Source organism: Pinus tabuliformis, chromosome 3_1 (genome assembly GCF_031772625.1).
Source record: "Pinus tabuliformis cultivar Carrire ecotype Pingquan chromosome 3_1, CPIR1, whole genome shotgun sequence".
NCBI lineage: Eukaryota > Viridiplantae > Streptophyta > Pinopsida > Pinales > Pinaceae > Pinus > Pinus tabuliformis.
In genome coordinates this window covers 197,253,106-197,273,335 of record NC_142301.1, presented here as the reverse complement: position 1 = coordinate 197,273,335, position 20,230 = coordinate 197,253,106, and positions in this window count along the sequence as shown.

Genomic DNA, 20,230 nt, shown 5'->3' with positions numbered 1-20,230 from the left:
TACAATTGTGTGCACGGCTCGGCTGCCTATTTGTTTGCGCTTTCTTTTTCTGTTTCGAGCTCTTGTTCGAGCTGCGCGATTCTTTCCTCCTTTTCCTTTAGCAGAGTAGAGACCTCAGTAGCTTTGTCCATAGTGGCTGACACGTATGCTCCTGTGAACTGTGACAGTCTAGTCAAGTTCTCGGCCAGATTGAAAGGCATGTCCTTCCAAACAACGTCCATCGGCTCATCTCTAGGTGAGAATTCGGATGCATCTACCCTTCTCTTTTTCCTTTGCCTTTTGACTACAACCTTGTGGAGAGGGCTATAGAATACATCAAGTGGAGGTATCTCTATCACTTTCAGAATAATTTCTGATGTGGGTAGAGCAGGGATAATTTCAACATGATGGGATGTTCTTATTTCTTGATCCATAGGTATAGATTGTTCGCCAACAGACTTGGGCTCTGTATCTTGATGAATTTTGAAAGGAGTTTTGAATTCCTCTGTTTCTTGAGTATTTGGAGCTTTGGGAGTGTCTTGAAATTTCTAATTGAATTGATCCCATTCCTTCTCCAAACTAGTGCCTTGGTCTTCTGAACTTGTCTCTGTTGTTGGCGTGTCCATTACCTGTTTTTCGGCTGGCTTCCTTCTGGACTTAGCTGTATTGTCTGCATCCTGGACTTTCCCTATGTCTGGTGTATTCTCAGTGTTTACTTGAGAGTCCTTTTGAGAGCTAAGCGCTGCGCTATCGACAATGTTACTTGGGGTAGGCTTATCCTTGGACTTTAATAGATGCATTGGAATGACCTAGAGCCTCTCATTCCTGAATTCTTGGAATCTTTGAAATCTTCGGGTTTCAGGTTGGCCTTTGCCCATTCAAATGCTTGCTTGAAAGAAACTATTGACTGTAACAAATCCTCAAAGTAATTATCTCCATGATTGTATGCCTTGAGCTTTAGTCCTATAGTGACATTGTATGCCACTTTGTTTGGGTCAAATTGCCTTGTAGGCAATGTATGAAGCATGAGGGCTTCCATTTGTGCTGATTCCTTAGTAGCATGAACAAAATTAGCTAAAGTAAAAGAGTCGCATTTGATAGGGAAAGTAGGCCATAATGACTTCTTGCCATCTTTAAGAACTTTAGTCAGGCACTTTCCTACAGTCTGGTAGGCAATCTCCCTTGCTAATAGCTTATCAAAAACATATAAGGTAAGGACATGTCGATCAACAATGCTACCAAAAACCCTAATATAGGTGAACCATTCCTTAATGAAATACTTGCCTACATCAAGCAGGTCTGTTGCAGCTTCTTGGGAAAACCTAGGGGCTTTCTTATTGAAAATCATTTGGTGTAAAGGCAACACGATAGAATGAAATATCTTATAGAAGTGGGGTATGTAATGTGATTCCCATATCTGTTTATGATTGAGATGGATTGGGTAAGGATCTTGTATGGTCCATTTCCAACCCATGGTTGGAAATGTTGTGCAAAAACAGATAACATCCATAATATAAGCACAAAAATATAAGGGAGGGAGGTTATCTGAAGAGGAGGCTTTCTTTTGTCGATATTCAGTAATGGAGGTGGCTAAGTTGTCAGATAGGATAGAAGGCCAATTCATGATATAGGAATTAACACAAGCATCGATCAAGGGAATCCATTCTATTGAAAACTTAATGTTATTTGGCAGTCCATACAGTCTACATAACATTGTTGCTGCATAATTGTAGGGGTTTTCCAAAGAGGCTATTGCATACATACCTTGAATTTGTTGTCTAACATTGTCCAAGTTTGAATTAACTTGAAGGGGTCTGGATTATTCTTTGCGAAGTTAGCCATAAATTTGTTGTTGTAGCTTTCCTGCGGGTCAGGTATGTGATACATTTCCTTCAAGTCTTCTACCCTGAACGATCCTATGAGCTCCATCCTTGAATTCTTGAACTGCCTATCTTCAATGATAAGGTTTTCAACCACCCATCTGATAATTTCTGTGTAGGGGAGGATTTTTGCTCTTGTTCCTATCCTATGAAGGAAAGAACAGGAGGCATCCCTGCATTGAGGTCCTGAAGGCTTTGTTGACCCAGCTATTGATCTCGTAACAGTAATTTTAGGACTCTCATCCTTTAGTCTATTGTAAATTACTTCCCAAGTCGTTGCGCCTCCAACTACATCATAGACTGTATCAGCAAAGATAGGAGCCATCTCTGTATGCTCTGTTTCAAAAACAGTCTTCTTGGTTTGCTTCTGCATCACCTTTCTTAAGGACATGTCTTTTGTCACTTGCCTAAAACAGAAAAGAAATATCAACACAAAGGATATCAAGTAATTAAGACTGAAATCCTCTATGAAATGACTTTGGATCGTGACAAAGGTTTTTTATGAGATATTTGATTATAACTACCCATAACCTAGAAAATGATTATCCTCCCTCGGGTCGTTAAACATTTAATAATCCGTCAACTTGTTTGTTCTTATTATTTAAAACACAATTATTTCACGCGTTTTACCTCCTTGATCGCAGATCGTGGTCTTTAAAGGGGTACCATATAACACTTATCAGATATATCGAGCGAAATGTGATTGCGAAAATCGCAATATCGCATTTCGCAAAATCGTTAATGTTTGTCCTAAGGCATGTTCAAGTTTTTTGCGAATTGCGAAATGCGATTGCGTAATGACAAGATGAGGTTATCGCAGTGGGAGATCTTTTCGCATATCGCAATTTCGTAAAGGTTTTATAAAATAGTGATGTAGAAAAGCGCGATATGTGATTTGCGATATAAGTTTCCTCCTTAGCTCATTTTGCAAGGTTTTGTTAAGTTTTTCTTTAGAGTTAGGCATTATTGTCCTAGGCTTGAAAATTTAAAAAGGGTCCCCATTTATAACTCAAATGATAGCTATTGTTAGTTAAAAATGGGGGGGTTGTTTCGTAGTATAAAATTTGGCGATTCACTTGGGAGAACCAATTATCTCTGAGTAATTTTCTGAATTTTCTAAAAGCTTTCAAAGTAATTGGAGTTATGAGAATAATGATTTCATGAGTTATAAGGTAAACAACATTTCCCTTGAACCACCATTACTTTTTCATGCCCATTTGCTTAATTACTTCACCCTTGTAATGACAGAAATATAAATGTTAGCATCAGTCAATAATAAGGTTTAAAATAATATAGTAGGTGCCTCCTGCAGATCAATTTTTTTTGGTTTTTTTTCTCATTTATCACAGATAGAGCCTCTGTTGCTAGCGGACATTCATAGCCTTGACAGGGTTACCTTTTAACCAACAATGATCCATTATCCCATCTGTATGAATTTTCATATTTTAAAATTATATTCGTTTAAATTGAATCTCTCTTGGACTTTGTCCCTTCTTTTAACCTTTTGAGTGTAATCTTTTTCCTTAAAAGACATTGCCTAGGCATGGTAACCTACTGATGATAATGCCATTCACCAGTTGTAAATAAACTGAGCAAGCTGGCTCTTGATGAGACCCCTTGTCTTCTGATCAAGACGATCATTAACTATTACCCTATTTTGATATACAATATTGGTAATATCATTTTTAATTACTTCCCTATGAACATGGTAAACAAGCTCATAACGAGACTCTTTATCTTTTAAAATTTTATATTTTAGAATTACACTCTGAAAAGGGAAAATTTTAATAGATGGGGTGGGCCATTGGCCTTTTTAAGGGTTTTGGATGATAATGATAGAGTTTTTAAGATATTGATTTGCAGGGAGTCCTTGCTAGGTTAAAGATTCTTTTCTTGACTGATAACAAAACCTTCATATCCTATAAAGATAAGGGTTTTTCGTAAAATAAATGTTTTTAAGCAAGATCAAGTTTTTCCAAAGGGATGAAGTTTATTTTAGTACTCAAATGTCCTAATTGTTCCTTTTAACTCCTATTTTCTTATTGAAGCGAAAAATTAGAAATGTTATCAAAGACTTATTTTGAAAAGCCAAGAGTAAATACTAGTTAACCGTTATTTTCCTAAAAAGCAATATATTACAAAATTGGAAGAGGTTATCTCCTAAGAAAAGTACCTTTTCAATATTTTCCCATGAATGGGCAAAGAATCTTTATTACCGAACAAGTCTTGTAAGCCATAGTCTTTGGAATTTGGTATGTCTACCTTTTTCCTCATGTGCCTTGTCCCATTTCAGAACTAAGTCACCTACTTCAAAGGATTTTTGACTAGCAGAAGTAGTATCAAAGGAAGCTTTGACTAATTGTTGATGATGGAAGTGGGTTGCTTTAGCCTTTTCTCTTTCTTCTTCAAGTTTTAGAATTTGAAATTGTCTAGCCTGGAGAGAAGATGAATGGATTTCATTGATAAATTGTACTAGGGAAAGAGATGGGATTGCTACGTTTGTGGGAAGAACAACTTCTTTTCCATAAACTAAAGCAAAAGGAGAAGAACCTATAGAGGCTTTCTAAGTAATCATGTCTGCCCATATATAAAATGTTAATGCTTTATGTCAATTCCTATGATTTTGATCAATAGTTCTTTTGATAATTTTGATGAGGTTTTTGTTTGTTGATTCTACTAATCCATTACCTTGAGGATAATAATTAGCTAAATATTTTAACTTTAAAGCTCGCTTAAGAGAAAATTCTACCATTTCATTTCTAGAAAAGTAAGATGCATTGTCAAACATTAAAGATGAGGGTAAGCCAACCTGGGTAATTATGTACTGATCAATGAAATCTATGATGTTTTTTGTATTAACTATATTTAATGGGACACTTTCTACCCACTTAGTAAAGTAATCAGTAGCTGTAAGGATGTACCTATGCTGCTTGGAAGAGCTAGGAATAATCTCACAATTATATCTAATCCTGATTGTTCAAATGGTTGTTGGATGTTAATTGGTTGTAAAGGGAATGCTGGATTTCTTTCTCTTCTGACCGTGGTTTGACAAGTTTTTCACTTACTTGCATATTCATGTGCATCTTTAAATATGGTTGGATAGTAATATCCTGCATGCAGGATTTTGTGAGCAGTGGTATTTCCTCCAAAATGTCCTCCAACTGGTCCATCATGTAATTCCTGCATGACCTTCTCAGCTTCAGGTTTCTCTAAGCATCTTAGCAATACTGAATCATAATTATTCCTAAACAATACGTCATTGACTAGCTCATACTGATTTGACTTCAATCTTAAAGCTCACTTTGTTTTATAATTAAGGTGCATAGGAGCATATCTATTTTTAAGATAAAATTTCAAATCAACATATTGTGATTGTGTATCGTTGAGGCTTACCTCTGATATTTGCACTTCATTACCTTGATCTTCTTCTGATGGCAACTGCGAAGCTCCTATTAACATCCTGCAAAAACCTTGGCCCCTGACAATTTTAGCTGGCTGGATTTCTACATCATATTCTTGGAGTGCAGTTACCCAATTAGCTCTTTTCTCCCCTACTTCTCTTTGAATCAATAGTTGTCTTACTGCAAGGTAGGGTACAACTATCTTTGTATGGGTTTTAAGAAGAAAAGGTATGAAATGTTTTAGAGTTTTAAAGACAACAAATGCTTGTTTCTCTATAGTTGAATAATTTAATTCGATGCCTTGCAAGTTAGAACTGAAAAAGGAGATGGGTGCCTTGACATTTTCATTGTTTAGTTGTGTCAAAACTGCAACATACGAAGTATCATATGAAAAAGTATATAATACAAAGGGTTTGAGAAAGTCAGGAGTTGTTAATGAATGATCTCAAAATGAAACTACTTGTTTTTGCTGTGCAAGGTATTCATTTCCATTAAAATATATGTGCACACTGTTACTGATGTCTTTCAATTGAAACAAAGAGTTTTTGGTAAATTTTTGAGTCTTATATGTGAAGGAGGATTATTTCAATTTACTGTTTATCATATCAAATCTAAAAAACACAGCAAGATAAATTCACATAATATAACACAGTAGCTGATAACATAGTTCACCCCTCCTGGGCTACATCTGCCGGGTCGAAGGCTCCCAAATGGGCTTGTCCTTGCTTGAATTATATGCTCAAAATGGTTATATAGTGAGAAGAAAGCCTAAACAAGAAAAATAAGCTGTGAAAATGAGTTCAGAACATAGAAAACAGTCAAGAATGACTTTTGGTTCACCTCCAATGGCTAACCATAGCCCAATACAGCTCCAACACCTCTTAGGCCCTAATGGCTCTCCAAGCTTCTTCGCTGAAAAAACACCTAAATATGAGCTCTGATGGCTCTGAAACCTATACCAATGGCTCCAGAATGATGAGAAGATACGAAATCAAAAAAAAATTCGTCCAAAAAGGTTCTTCCTTCCAAAATTTATGACCAACTAAAGTTTTGTCCAGTTTCACCTAGAAAAACTCCACCAAATTTGGTGAACTGGTAGTTAACTCCGACAAAAATGGCAAACGCGCCAAAATTGGTGGACTTTGCCAAACTAACTGCCAACGTGACCATAACCATTGGCTGAAAATGCGCGCATGTGACCACGTAGCATAATCGTCGGGTTTTAGATCATGGTTCTGTGCTCTAGTCATATTGATAAGGGGGCTGGCCCCTTTTCTGCCCAAATGAAGCCTTGACAAACTTTAAATACAAACTGCGACGTATGGTTGTTAAGAACCATGTGTAGGCGGGCCGGTCGGGCCTATGGGCTGGCGGCCACTCGACCTGGGGTCGATTCCTGTGAGCTCCATAAAATTTTGCCGAAACAAACTTGCGTTCTAGGGGCCACGTGGCATCCCTTAATTGGCCATCAAAACATAACATTCCCACGAATATTTTGGGGAATATTCCTCATAATATTTTTTTTTTTGCCCAAACTCAGTTTTTTGAAGGTTAATTGGAGACTTCAAACCTTCATAACTTACACATGCGAAGTCGGTTTTGAGTGTTGTTCACAACAACAAGATCGTGTTGACGAGGCCAATCTGGTTGTTCAGGTTGCAAGTGTTTTTGAACACTTTCAATTTTTGAGCCTCTTCCATGGCTTGGACTTGAGCTCCTGATCAATGAAGGGGCATTAATAATGGCTTTCTTTATCAAATCAAATGAATCTCTTTCATCCTTGTTCCATCTAAAAACTACATTTTTTCTTATCATCACTTGAAGGGGTAAGACTATTTGTGAAAAATCTGGGACAAATCGTTTAACAAAATTTATTTTGCCTAGGAATGATTGCATGGTTTTCTTATTGTGTGGGAGGGAAATTTTTTCTATTTCGTGGACTCTATCAGGATCGATGTAAATTCCTTCCTTGGATACTATAAATCCAAGGAGTTTTCCTTCTGATAAAGAAAAATAATAATTTTTGGGGTTTAAGGAAATGCCATATTTCATGCATCCTTTAAAGATGTGCTTGAGGTCATTTAAATGATTGTTCCTATCCCGGTAATAGACTGTGATATCATCCAAGTAAATAACAATCGATTTATTGATTAGACCTCTACAGGCGATGTCCATAGCATGTTGAAATGTGGCACCAACATTTATGAGTCCAAAAGGCATTTTCTGATAGGCATATGTTCCCCACTTGGTCTTGAATGTTGTCTTTAATCTGTTATCTCGATGCACAAGGATTTGATTATATCTTGAGAATCCATCTAGAAAAGACATTAATTCAGAACCTGCAACTAATTGCAGTACTTGTTCCATAGTAGGCAAGGGAAAATTATCTTTTCGGCAAGCTTTGTTTAGGTTTCTAAAATCAATGTAGATCCTAATTTCATCGTTCTTTTTCCTCACATGTACCATATTCGATACCCATTTAGGATGTCTGACAGGGAATATTATCTTGGCCTTGAGAAGCTTGTTCAATTCCGATTTAATTTGACTTTCAAGGTTCGGGTGAATTTTTCGAAGCTTCTATTGAACTGGTTTTTCATTTGAAGTCATGGTTATGGTATGTGGAATTATAGAGGTATCATAGGTTTTGAGATCTACATAATCCCAAGCGAAGACACCTTTATATGTTTTCAATGACCTGATGAATGATACTCTTTCTTGAGATGTTAAGTGAAGACCTAGGTTGATATTTTAAGGTTTCTCATTTGATCCTAGGTTTACTACTTCAAATCTCAGAGTAGAACTTTGAGTTTTGGAGTTAGTAATTTTCTTAAATCTATTCTTCAAATCATAAAGATCTTCCATCTTAACCACAGACTTAGGAATTGGGTTTAGATCAAGATTATTTTTTATTTCTATATCATGCTCATGCTCGTCTATGATCTGCTCTTCATATGATCCTTCTGATGTAAGGAAATTTACTATATCTGCATCATTATTGAATACTCTCCAATTTGTTATATTGTCGGGAATAGATGGCCTAAATATTAATTCTATTGAAAATTTGTCTAGACTAAAGTCTTCTGATGGTATAAGTCCAGATGCCACATTTGCAAGTAAGTCACCACTTGCGTTTTGGAGTCTAGGGATTGAAGAAATGTTGAAATCAGAAAAATGATAAGTCAATTTCTGAGCTAAAGATTGATAGTGTTTAAGATGCCCAGAAACACAGTGAATTGTATTTCTCACCTGTTTCGTAATTATTTCAAAGTCACCATAGACTCGAAGGTGTTTGACATTAAGGCCGATGGATTTATACAGTCCTTGGATCAGTGATTCATATTCAACAATATTATTTGTACACTGAAATTCAAGTCTGCATGCCAGCATAATTTTCTCTCCTTGTGGATTGGTCAAAATGCATCCTTCACCTACACTGTCTTCTGATTTAGAACCATCAAAATATAGAGTCCAGAACATAGAGTCATTATAAACTTTAGCAACTAAATTTAAACACTTGGAAGCATTTGTTTGTGAGAAATTCTCAATTTGAGAAACTACAACATTATCTAAAAAGGGAGACTTCTAAGCATTAAAAGATCCTAAAGAGGACTCAGCTGAGTAGTTTCCAATGATGTTATTAGTGAAGGCAACAGGTTCATTGCTTCCCTCAAGGTCTGTGACTGTATATTTCATGATTTTTTCTCAGTCTACCCTGATTTGGTTTGGTTTACCATTGTGTGGCAACCACATGTGAGACCAGTTAGTTGCAAAATAACCATGCAACTTTTCAGACCAATCCCTGCTGAGAATCAAATAGGTAAAATTCAGGGATATCAGCCACCAACATATCAATTATTTGTGAAATTTTGGATTAGAGGAAAGCCTAATTGAAACTGATGCTATTTCTCCATGTAACACTACTTTCATCCTGTCTAACTGAACTATGTGTACTGCATATTTTTGAGGTGTAATGTTCAATTTAGTACACATAGCCCTTGGCATTATGTTTGAGGAGGCTCCTGAGTCAACAAGGCAGTTATGAACATTCGTGTTGAAAATTTCATAATTAAGAATAAAGGGAAGAACATGAGAAATAGACCTATCACCAATCAAAACTAGATCTGAGGGATCTACTTTATTTGAGGATGAAGGAGGTTTTCCCATATTGTTGGCGGCTTGAGTAACTACAGTAGATGACAGGGGAGATACTGGAACTGCTTTTAATTCTTTTAACAAGATTTTCTGTTGTTGTTTGAGTTTAGTAAGCTCATGCAACATGATATTAGCTCTGGTCTTTTTCATGTCTTTTTCATGAGATTACCAATGTTTTTGAGGCATTTGGGGAGTTTGGAGGAATAGGGTCGGTTTGGATGGTCTTAGATTTTTTAGTTACTATTTTCTCTTTCGTGGGAATAGCAACTTTTTGCTTCTGATTTGTGGTAGACGTGTCATTTTTTTTCTTTTGGTAGTTATTGGCATTGCTTGTGCCTCTTCTTCAGTTGGGAGAATAAAATCCCACATCCCATTTAGTTCAATTTCTTCTTTTGTTTCAACTTCTTCATCATTTAGTGAATCTTCTGCTAATTCTTGGTCAGATTCAACATTTGAAATGGTGTTTGGAGGTTGTGATGTAGAAGAGGAGTTCTGTTTGAATGATCGGAAAGGTCTTTTAGGAGGGGAAGATTTTGTGACCTGTTTTTTAATTTCTACCATTTCATTGGACATTGTTTTTAACACTTTCTGAAGGCCTTCCAGATCGAAAGGGTCCTTTGAAGTTTTCTTCTTAGAGTCATCTTTAAATGTAACTTTTTTTTGTCTCCCTCTCACCTGTTTGTGATCTTTTTTCTAAAGATATGATTCTTCTTTCTACAGATAGGGCTTCTTTCATGTTTTCTACAAGGGTAGCCTTATTGGCTCTATCTACAAAGATGGCAATATTAGAGGGAAGAGATGATATATACCATTCCATTTGTACATCTACAATAGGTTTAGAGGCAGCTAGGATTTTGTTTAGCAATTTGTTAAATCTGGAGTTGAAATCTTTGATCTTTTCATTTGTATTAGCTTTTAAATTAGAAATATCGTTGATCAAGGATGCTACGGTTCTGTCATCACCAAATTTTGCAAGAAATACTTCTTGAAAAGTATCCCAGTCTCTAATTGAACTCGCTGGAAGGGAAAAATACCAAGATCCAATAGATCCTTGAAAAGTATAAGGAAACAGTTTGATTACAACATCTTCATGTGCAACCCCATTGAGATTCATGGCTAACATAAAATTGTTTAGATGTTCTTCGGCCGGGAGAGAATCGTTAGGATTATACTTAGGCAACCATTTTTCTGGATTTGCTGGGAGTGCATTTGGATTTGCAACTAGGAAAACACCAAGATTTGTCTAAGGTTGAGTAGGTTGATTGGCCATAACTTGAGTTGAGGACTGAGAAAAAGGGAAGGTCAGTCCAGAAGTAGGTATAGATGGTGAAGAACTTACTACTGGATTAGTACCAATAATTGTAGTACTAATGGGGGAAGCAGATATTTGAGAAGTAGTGGATTGAGTAGAAGTGGATGAAGGAATATATAGGTGGAAAGGTGAAGTGATCTCGCTAGTATCTAATTCAGATACTGATGAAGTGACTTTCCTACATCGTGGAGGGATAGGGAACTCGAAAGGAGTGACCCCAAGTTTCTCACTTTGTAGTCTAGTCAATACACCAGTTTGTTGTAATAAGGAGGTAACACTTTCTTCATATAATTTGGGTCTCTCTAGCTTCTCAGCAGAAATGGATATCTGTTCCAATTTTTGTATCAAAGAATGAACTTCGGGAGATTCGGGAATATAATCTGGAGATGGTGGTTACCTTACTACTTCAGGAGACGAGGGAGATGTTTCTATAACTTCAGATTTATGGTTAGGTGATTTTGAACGAGATCTAGAAGGTACAGAAGTGATGGAGGGGTTTTGACTCTTGTGAATGTTTTTTGAATTATCTTTAGGTTTATATTCCATTCGTAGCTGAAGGCCCCCCTTCTAGCACCAAAATGTTGCGGCCTTAGAATTCTGATGCCGAAACATGGGGGATAACCACCCGGTCCAGACCTTAAGACAACTCCTTTTCCATTTAAAGTGGTTGCCCCGACTGGGGATAATGGGGCCAGTTTCCCAATATGGGTTTTAAGATGAGAGTGGGTGCTTCATGAGTGTTTTACAATAGAATAATGATAATCTAAGTGACTTATTCTGTGATGCAATTTCTCTAACTTAACTTATTCTAATATAAACCTGGGTGTTCTTGTATGGTATGCGATCTACAATGATATCCTTTTAATACGTGATAATAAAGATTGAACACAATTAAATGGAGATGATAACGTAAAAGATAATTCCTTTGACTAAATAGTTAGTCAAAGAAATTTATAAAATATATCGCATGTTTAATGAGTTATATATGAAAATCAAAACCTCAGTTATGGCATCAATACAAAAGTGCAATCAATGCTTCATAGAAACAATAAATCTCACATATAATTCATGAAAATAAAGTTTTTCCACTAATGAAATGTAGACATAATTATGCATACACGATAATAGTACCAGATGTATGAAGTCCTTCTCATTTGAAAAATGACATAGACCAAATTCTTCCTTCAAATCAAATTGTCTCCCAAGAATACAAAAGTGCATTAACAAAGGAAAGTAGTCTGATATCTAAAAGAAAAGATCATGTTCCATCATTTCACCAAAACATTCACAAACTTACAATAGTGCATTCTTTGCAAATGTTTTTGAGAAAATTATGGACCCTTCTCTAAATGCATGAGAAGGGTATAAATATTATTCTAACTAAGTGTGCAAAAATAGATTATACAAAATTTGAGGAGGTTTCAAACAACCTTCCTCCTACATAGGTAACTAACTCCAAAAATAAACAGATATCAACTAAACAGAACTAAGAGGATGACTTGATGTCTGCCAACTTGTCCTTTAAATCACAAATATCGATCATTGGTTGAATTTGAGGAGGTTTCCCGAAATGAGATTTGAGCTGTCCTGTAAAGATTGCATCGGCAAGAGGTGGCAGCATCCTTTGATTCACATGGACAGAACAATTGAGGGTCATAATTTGGCTATGTGTATGGACCAGATACTGCTAATATGACTCCCAATCAATCGTAGTCAGCTTTGTAATTGCAGCTCTTTGATTCCCCACTTTTTCTTTCCATCCTTTACTAAGAGTGGTTAAGTCACGCATTTCTTTCGCATTACGCTCCTTCATGAGATTGGTAGCAAACAGGGTATGATTTACTGCCATGATGATGTTCTTCGATACTCCAGCTACCCTTTCGACTTCCAGCTCGACCTATTTTATTGTAGCATCCCAATCAGTAAAGAGGATTTCTTTGTGAGTTTCCTCAATCTCGGGTAGATTGGCATTCTTTCCCTCTTCTAATTCCTACCATTCAATGAAATCGGAGATTTTGGTGTTTAAATTGTTAAACTATGTTCTTCGGTCAATGGATTTGTCTATGAGCTGGTCGCTAGTTATCAGGTAGGGAGTGATGTGCGACAGCTTATGGAAGAAATACTCTTGCTGCTTGACTAGAAGAGAATCTAGTTCTAGAGCCTCTTTAATGAACTCCTTAGTAGTGGGAACATTTTTGTGCCTGTCCATAGATTGTTGCAATTCCTGGAGCTGCATGTTTTTGGCTAATAAGACGGCTTCATGGCTTATTTTTAAGACTTCCTTGTCCTGCTGTAATTGTGCGAGCTGCTCGGCTGCCTGTTTGTTTGCGATTTGTTTTTCTGTTTCAATCTCTTGTTCGAGCTGTGCGATTCTTTCCTCCTTTTCCTTTAGCAGATTAGACACCTCAGTAGCCTTGTCCATAGTGACCGATGCGTATGCTCCTATGAACTATGATAGTCTAGTCAAGTTCTCGGCCGGATTGAAAGGCATGTCCTTCCAAACAATGTCCATTGGCTCATCTCCAGGTGAGAATTCGGATGCATCTACCCTTCTCCTTTTCCTTTGCCTTCTGACTATAGCCTTGTGGAGAGGGCTATAAAATACATCAAGTGGAGGTATCTCTGTCACTTTCAAAACAATTTCTGATGTGGGCAGAGTAGAGATAATTTCAGCATGCTGGGATGTTGTTGTTTCTTGATCCATAGGTGTGGACTATTCATTGATAGACTTGGGCTCTATATCTTGATGAATTTTCAGAGGAGTTTTGAATTCCTCAATTTCTTGAGTATTTGGAGCTTTGGGAGTGTCTTGCAATTTCTGATTGAATTGATCCCATTCCTATTGCAAACTAGTGCCTCGGGCTTCTGAACTTGTCTCTGTGGTCGGGGTGTCCATTACCTGTTTTTTGGCTGGCTTCCTTCTGGACTCAGCGGCATTGTCTGCATCTTGGACTTTCCCTGTGTTTGGTGTATTCTCAGTGTTTACCTGGGAATCCTTTTGAGAGCTAGGGGTTGCGCTATCGACAGTGTTACTTGGGGTAGGCTTATCCTCGGGATTTAATAGATACATTATAATGACCCAGAGCCTCTTTCCTGAATTCCTGAAATCTTTGACAATATTCGGGTTTCGGGATAGCCTTTGCTCATTCAAGTGATTTCTTAAAAGAAACTGTTGGCTGTAACAAATCCTCAAAGTAATTATCTCCATGATTGTATGCCTTGAGCTTTAGTCCTGTAGTGACATTGTATGCCACTTTGTTTGGGTCAAATTTACTTGTATGCAATGTATGAAGCCTGAGGCCTTCCATTTGTGGTGATTCCTTAGTAGCATGAACAAAATTAGCTAAAGTAAAAGAGCGACATTTGATAGGGAAAGTAGGCCATAATGACTTCTTTCCATCTTTAAGAACTTTAGTCAGGCTCTTTCCTACAGTCTGGTAGGCAATCTCCCTTGCTAATAGCTTATCAGAAGCATATAAAGGAAGGACGTGTGGATCAAGGGTGCCACCAAAAACCCTAATGTAGGTGAACCATTCCTCAATGAAGTACTTGCCTATAACAAGCAGGTCTGCTGCAGCTTCTTGGGAAAACCTATGGGCTTTCTTATTGAAAATCATTTGGTGTAAAGGCAACACGATAGAATGAAATATCTTATAGAAGTGGGGTATGTAATGTGATTCCCATATTTGTTTATGACTGAGATGGATTGGGTAAGGATCTTGTATGGTCCATTTCCAACCCATGGTTGGAAATGTCATGCAAAAATAGATAGCATCCATAATATAAGCACAAAAGTAGAAGGGATGGAGGTTATCTAAAGAGGAGGCTTTACTTTGTCGATATTCAGTAACAGAGGTGGCTAAGTTGTCAGATAGGATAGATGGCCAATTCATGATATAGGAATTAACACAAGAATCGATCAAGGGAATCCATTCTATTGAAAACTTAGTGTTATTTGGCAGTCCATACAGTCTACATAGCATTGTTGTTGCATAATTGTAGGGGTTTGCCAAAGAGGCTATTGCATACATACCCAATTTTTCGTACTTGAATTTGTTGTCTTACATTCTCCAAGTCTGAATTAACTTGAAGGGGTCTGGATTATTCTTTGCGAAGTTAGCCAAAAATGTGTTATCGTAGCTTTCCTGGTGGTCAGGTATGTGATACATTGCCTTCAAGTCTTCTGCCCTGAATGATCCTACAAGCTCCATCCTTGAATTCTTGAACTGTGTATCTTCAATGATAAGGTTTTCGACCACCCATCTGATCATGTCTTTGTAGGAGAGTATTTTGGCTCTTGCTCCTATCCTATGAAGGAAAGAATAGGAGGCATCCCTACATTGAGGTCCTCAAAGCTTTGTTGACCAAGTTGTTTCTCTCGTAACAGTAACTTTAGGACGCTCGTCCTCCAGTCTATTGTAAATTACTTCCCAAGCCATTGCACCTCCAGCTACATCACAGACTGTATCAGCAAAGATAGGAGCCATCTCTGTATCCTCTGTTTCAACAATAGTCTTCTTGGTTTGCTTCTGCATCACCTTTCTTAAGGACATGTCTTTTGTCACTTGCCTGAAACAGACAAGAAATATCAGCGCAGATGATATCATGTAATTAAGACTGAAATCCTCTGTGAATTGGCTTTGGATTGTGATAAAGGTTTTTATATGAGATATTCGATTATAACTACCCATAACCTAGAAAATGATTACCCTCCCTCGGGCCACTAAACATTTAATAACCTGTCAACTCATTTGTTCTTATTATTTAAAACACAATTATTTCACATGCTTTACCTCCTTAATCGCAGATCATGGTCTTTAAAGGGGTACCGTATAACACTTATCAGATATATCGAGTGAAATGCAATTGCGAAAATTGAAATATCACATTTCACAAAATCATTAATGTTTGTCCTAAGGCATGTTCAAGTTTTTTGCGAAATACGAAATGCGATTGCGTAATGACAAGATGAGGTTATCGCAGTGGGAGATCTTTTCGCATATCGCAATTTTGTAAAGGTTTTATAAAATAGTGATGTGGAAAAGCGCGATATGCGATTTGCGATATAAGTTTCCTCCTTAGCTCATTTTGCAAGGTTTTGCTAAGTTTTTCTTTAGAGTTAGGCATTATTGTCCTAGGCTTAAAAATTTAAAAAGGGTCCCCATTTATAACTCAAATGCTAGCTATTGTTAGTTAAAAATGGGGGGCTTGTTTCGTAGTACAACACAACCTTAAGTGGGTTCCAGACCTAGGGAATTTTCGCAAGAGAAGGCTTCACTTCCTTCATTCCATCAACCTACATCGACACCTGGAAATTCTACTCAGCATGGTTTTTAGAGACAAGTAAGTAGACAACTACAAGTTGTTTGCATGTCAGGACATAAAGAGAATTCAAAGGGATATCAGATACAACTTGGACGATATAATGGTCAACCTGTCTTGTATAGGATGTTAAGTTGTCTCAGATTTAGAGACTTAATCAAATGAGCATCAAGAAGTTCTAGCGGTCATCAACGCTCTAGCTCAGGCCTCTCCTCATGGCAACTCTTCCGCCACACAACCAATAATAATCTTGGACTAGCAAGTCCACTAAGCACTTTTTCTATCGGTTTACGTCGGTGAGAATTTGTGTTTTTTTTAAACAACATCTTGATGTTTTGCCAGTTTGGTTTTTGGACAAGTATATGCATTATTGTAGGTCTTTTTAGGTTCTACTTGTCTTAGTTACACTAGTAGGATTGGAAAAATGAAAGCTGATGTGTCACAATCTCCAATTCTCATGGTATTCTCAAACCTTGTTTTGTGATAATCAATATATATGGAAATACCTATGCTTATCCTTGGTGGTAAATAAGATTTACCATGTCACTCTTTTGGATGTCTTTTTGAAGGTATTGCTGAACAACTTGCAATGTAAAATCTTTTGATATTAATAGAAATCTACTGAGAAAATTTACAAAAAAAAAGAGCAAGTTATCTTGAGAGAGTACCAATCATAGTGGACAGTCGTTGTCCTCTAAAAAGAGGTAGAAAGGTCAATAGACACTACTTTAGGTGATGGTGAGCCACATGCTTCACCTTGCCTCACACCTTTAATGTGCTTACCACCTTGAGTGGATAATAATAATAATTTAATTTTAATGTTACTCTTAAGCACTCTTAAGTTAGATATTAAAAAAAGGTATACCATCTTTTTATTTGTAAAATAAAAAACTTGGAAATATATGTATTCTACCCCTTTTAAATTTAAACCTATAATTTAATAAATTTAACTTTCAACATAATTTTACATAAAATATATTTATAAAAAAATTGATAATACTATTATAATAAAAATCTACAACAAATACATATTTAATTAATTAGTTAAACTGATTAAAACTTATAATTTATAATTCCAATTTTCGACATAATCTTAAATATTTTATATTTATAATCAACTATACTATATATTATTTATAGTTATGCTGCACTAGTTTCGGATGGGAAACAACGGGGTCAGGGGAAACATTCTCGAGATGGTTAAAGCTCATCTCATTTTTTCTCTTGAGATGGTTTGAGCGCATTCCATATTTTTCAGGGGACATAGAAAGGAATGCCAAAGGACAATAATATATAAAGAATATTAAATTTTTTAAATTTTATATATAGAGAAAGGAATATGGAATTATATATATATATATATATACTAAAAATTTAAAATACACTTGTTTGAAGCTTGTAAATATAATTAGCTATATTATATAATGTTTTTTTTTTTTTTTCTTTTTTTTTTTTTTCCGAAGGTGGCAAACCTATCAAACTCAGGGGTCAAACCAACAGTGAGGACAGCCATCTCTGGCTGCTATCCGCGAATGTCGGTTTGACTCATCACTGTTATCAAGGAAAACCACGCCACCTGTAATAACCCACTGGTGGTCCGTAAGGGAGCAGGCTTTCACTCCTGCCAGATGCCTCTGGGTCTTGGGCCGTTAACCTGTTTCCTTACGTCCGAGGAAGACGAGCTCTTAGCCAAGCAGAAGCAGTTTTACGGCATACTCCAGGCCGGTATATTATATAATGTTATCCATAGTTCTTATACGTGTTAATTTTGAAGAATATCAAGTAATTTAAAAAAGCTTTCAGCGACATTCCATTATTGATTGCTTGATATGAGCAAAATACAATTTAACTTTAGGAAATTTAGAAGAAGTATTTTTAATTCACAATAAAGTCTATGAAGGGTTTATGAGAGAGAGAATTGTCTTTTCAATAACTTTTTTTCCTCATATTTCTTGTTAATGATGATTATGTTAAAGGTAAAAGGCATTCTCTTCTTATTAGGTTTTGTAGGTTTTTACAACTATGTTGAAAACTACTATAAGATACTTTTATTTTGTAAAGAGAAGAAGTTCATATTTTTGATTAAGAAGGTGATTGAGTAGGAATTTATTATAATATTTAGTATTGAAACTAAGTCACTACTATCTAATTGTTATCAAGATACTTGAGGATGGGGTAGTGGAAGCACTAGTGTAAGACCCTCACACTTTGCGATGTGGTGGGTGCATGAGCACACTCGAACATATTGATGACAGGCGTATTGGCTTGGTTTCCCATACACAATTTTTGGGTTCCTTTGCCTTGGCGACACTCGCATGACAACATGGAAATATGAGTTGAGCACCATGATCGACTTGCAATGTGATATTGCATTACATGGGCAAACTGAGATGTGTGGTTAGCTTGTGCACGCGATTGTGTAGTAGAATACCAAATTTGGGGTTTCCACCATTGTACACTGTGGAGTTGTGTGATGATAATGGGTCAAATGAGACAATATGACAACCAAGATGAGTAATTTGGGAAAATGGGAGAGTGCCCAGACACTTGGTATGGGCTTGGGTCATGTTGGCAAAGAGATATGAACGATTGGATGAGAGCACATGCTAAGAAAGGATTAACAAGTTGGTTAGGAAGACAACCATACAATCAAGACACATGAGATGAGTCAACTAGAAGAGAGCACACTTGTGGAATAGGTTGAGTTGGGTTAGCCCAACATGTGAGCATGGAGATAAGATGAACTAGATTGATTGACTAAGATGTATTGTGGGCATGGTGTGATAGACGAGTCAGTCATGTGGATCAATATCATGCATGTGATGGGTTAGATAGACCATCGACTAGAGTTGGAAAATTGGATAGATGAAGGGTCTCCACCCATGTTGGTTAGGCAGGTCATGCAATCAAATCTTATATATACTTAGGACAAGTGGAACAATGAGAAAAGGAATTAACAACATGGTTTGATGAGTTGAACAAAAAAATTTAAAGCACGTTCAAAGGTGATAGTGTTTGGTGGGACAAACCGAACAAAGATCCACGAAGAGTTAGAGGAGGGAATGACTGGGTCACATCTTGCCATATAGGTGGACGTGCATGCCAAGAGTTTCATGATTGTTTTGTAGTGTGCCTCTCCATTTACATAGTAGACAAAGATGTGACATGAGTTGTAATGTTTGGTCATACATGTAAAATTTAGTGTTCACTGATTTATGGCATGATGGTGATGAGCCCTGGTATTGCACGAAGGATGTTGCAACTCCCAAGGGCTTCTCAACTTAAATTATCAACCTGGGGTTTGTACAAACTTAGAGGTGACAGTGCTATATGCACAATAGGTTAGGTTCTACTCATGTCACCCTCATTCATGAAATCAGATCAAGGTGTTCAAAGACCACTCCTCCAACTAATTACAGTGAAAACTTCTTATGAAAGCATAAATGAACATGATTCTAACTACAAAGGTGAAAATGCCATTCATTACATGTAAATGCTAATTGAAATTTCATGAAAGGAAAAGGTTGATCTATTTGCAGAAATAAATCATGCTACTTTACTTGTACACTTAATCAAATCAATAACCTACTTGCATGCATCATTTATCTACTCACACTTGCTTGAAAATGAGGAATCTAATCTTTAACATACTAACGAAGAAAAATACTAATTCTAACTATGTTTTTCTATTTGATGGTTACAGTGAGGAAAGGATGAGGTTGGAGTGGTCCTAGAGTCTTCCCTAATCATCAAATAACAATGTGGGGGCCATTATTCAACTTAAATATGACAGAGTCAAAGTATGGGGTAAAATTGGTTGAAGAAAATAATGCTACAAGTTTGCTATAGGAGGTCCTATATTACTACAGGAGGCCCTATTTTGCTATAAGAGGAGGGTCTGAGAGATTTTTGAGGACAAAAATGGTGTCTTGAAGGTAGATGAAAGTGGGTGAAGTTATAAGGAGGTGAATGAAGGGTGTGGGAGCCCCTTATCCAATCCTACTGCCCCTCAGAGGTCTTATATCTTGCACCAAACTTAGTGCCCACGGTGTCCTTCATTTACCTTAACAAAGTGAATTCAAAGGCAGAGTTTGGAAGCAAGGTGAGGTGTCTAGGGGGAGGATGGAAAGGTCAAGGTGGATGTTATCACAAAACCAGTACTAGGGGCTGCAACCAAGCAAAGT